The following is a 377-nucleotide window of genomic DNA, read 5'->3' on the forward strand; positions in this document are numbered from 1 at the left end:
TTGAATATGTAATTATGCACTTTATCTCTTATTAAGTTGCTTGTTGTGCGATAACCATGTTCTTCGGGGACGCCATCAACTACTCTTTGTTGAATTTCATGTGAGTTGCTATGCATGTCCGTCTTGTACTGAAGTAAGAGCGATCTACCACCTTATGGTTAAGCATGCATATTGTTAGAGAAGAACATTGGGCCGCTAACTAAAGCCATGATCCATGGTGGAAGTTTCGAGTTTTGGAAAAATATCCTCAATCTCAAATGAGAAAATTATTAATTGTTGTTACATGCTTATGCATAAAAGAGGAGTCCATTATACTGTTGTCTATGTTGTCCCGGTATGGATGTCTAAGTTGAAGAATAATCAATAGCGAGAAATCC

Source organism: Lolium rigidum, chromosome 3 (genome assembly GCF_022539505.1).
Source record: "Lolium rigidum isolate FL_2022 chromosome 3, APGP_CSIRO_Lrig_0.1, whole genome shotgun sequence".
Lineage (NCBI taxonomy): Eukaryota > Viridiplantae > Streptophyta > Magnoliopsida > Poales > Poaceae > Lolium > Lolium rigidum.